Genomic DNA, 1,890 nt, shown 5'->3' with positions numbered 1-1,890 from the left:
GATCCATCAATCACCTCGACTGAGGGTATTTGCACATTCCGACACTGCAAAGTAACAGCTGAGTGGGGCCAGCCAGCATGCAAGGGATAGGTTTGTGCGACCTTGTCGCAATGGTGACAGACACCTCGACCAATGACTCGCCACGCTTCTGTTCACTGCCAGGTCTCTGTAGGCATTCTGCAGACGCACACGAATATCAGCGGTGCTCTTATTTTCCGCCAAAGGAGACTGAATGACAGTTCTCTGCTTGGAGCACACCTCTGTTAAAGATGCTATTTTGACGGATACATAAAGTGCCACCATCTATCGGAACTTCTTGAAAATACAGGGGCTGAAGTGGGAATATTCACAATGTCCCACACCAAATTCCAATTTCCAAAATTGGCTGAGAACAAATGTATTACATTACTTATTGAACCCCCCTTGTAAAATACAAGGTCATCAGGGATGTTCCAATTATAAGCACCTTCATAGATTTCAAGAAAGCATTTGATTCTATTGACTGTCAATCCTTGTTCAAAATCTCAGAACAACAGGGATTCAACACAAAACACTGTGACTAATCAAACAGACAATGGCTGACACAAAATCAAAAGTTAAATTCAAGGGTGAAATCCCAAATTCCTTCATGATAAAAACTGGAGTATGCCAAGGCAACAGATTATCCCCACTACTGTTCAACCTAGTACCGGACAAAGTAATGAGGGAATGTGAAAAAGGACACTGGAAACTGTCATGACTAGGACATCTAGGAAATCTCAAACCTAGCTATTACAGACGACCTGCCCATATTCCCAGATAATAAAGCAACAGCGAACACACAAACAGAAGTACTAAAAGAATGTGCAGAAAAAGTTGGCCTGCAAATCTCTTTCCAGAATTCTGAATTCTTTTGTTCACATACAAAAATTAGATACAAAATACAAAAAGATAACCAAAGTTGCACATTTCAAATACATAGCTGAAGCCCTCAAACCAATTGGAAGAGAAAAGATCTCACAGAAGAACTGATGACAAAAAATGGAGAGAGTATACAGCAAGAAACAGGACATATATAATAAGAAATGCATGCCCATTAACACAAAGATCAGACAGTACAACACAGCAATCAAGCATGAAATACTGTATGCAAGTGAGACACTATCACTCCATATGAAAAGCAACATGGAATGCATTTTAAAGGAAGAATGCAAAATCATGCAAAAAAATCTTGGCCCAAAGCTGACAGGGCAACGGCCTTGCCACAGTGGATACACCGGTTCCCGTGAGATCACCGAAGTTAATCGCTGTTGGGCGTGGCCGGCACTTGGATGGGTGACCATCCAGCCGCCATGCGCTGTTGCCATTTTTCGGGGTGCACTCAGCCTCGTGATGCCAATTGAGGAGCTACTCGACCGAATAGTAGTGGCTCTGGTCAAACAAAACCATCATAACGACCGGGAGAGCGGTGTGCTGACCACACACTCCTCCTATCTGCATCCTCATCTGAGGATGATACGGCGCTCGGATGGTCCTGATGGGCCACTTGTGGCCTGAAGACGGAGTGCCAAAGCTGACAGAAGAGAGATCTAGATTACTCTTTAGGAAACCCACAGAGAAGAAGTCAAATCTAGCACCAGATGCCAAAAAAAGAAGGTTAAGGCTCTTCAGGCATGTCAGCTACCATAACATTAATCATGAATCATGAACAGATTTCTTACACACACACACACACACACACACACACACACACACACACAAACACACACACACACACACACACACAAAGGGTCACACACACACAAAGGGTCAATTTAACAACACCATGAATCACACAACCTAAACTTGAAATAGAAAAAGCACAAATTGATGCAACATAAACTGAAGACAGAAACATATACAGAGACAAGA

At 42.8% G+C, this 1,890-nt stretch overlaps 1 pseudogene; it reads left to right on the top strand.

Moving 5' to 3' along the window:
* The first annotated feature begins 1,228 nt into the window (after positions 1-1,228).
* On the top strand, positions 1,229-1,345 carry LOC124607728 (annotated as a pseudogene).
* Positions 1,346-1,890: the final 545 nt, after the last annotated feature.

Source organism: Schistocerca americana, chromosome 3 (assembly GCF_021461395.2).
Source record: "Schistocerca americana isolate TAMUIC-IGC-003095 chromosome 3, iqSchAmer2.1, whole genome shotgun sequence".
NCBI lineage: Eukaryota > Metazoa > Arthropoda > Insecta > Orthoptera > Acrididae > Schistocerca > Schistocerca americana.
The sequence above is the reverse complement of the archived record's forward strand: the minus strand, read 5'-3'. Positions and strand labels throughout refer to the sequence as shown.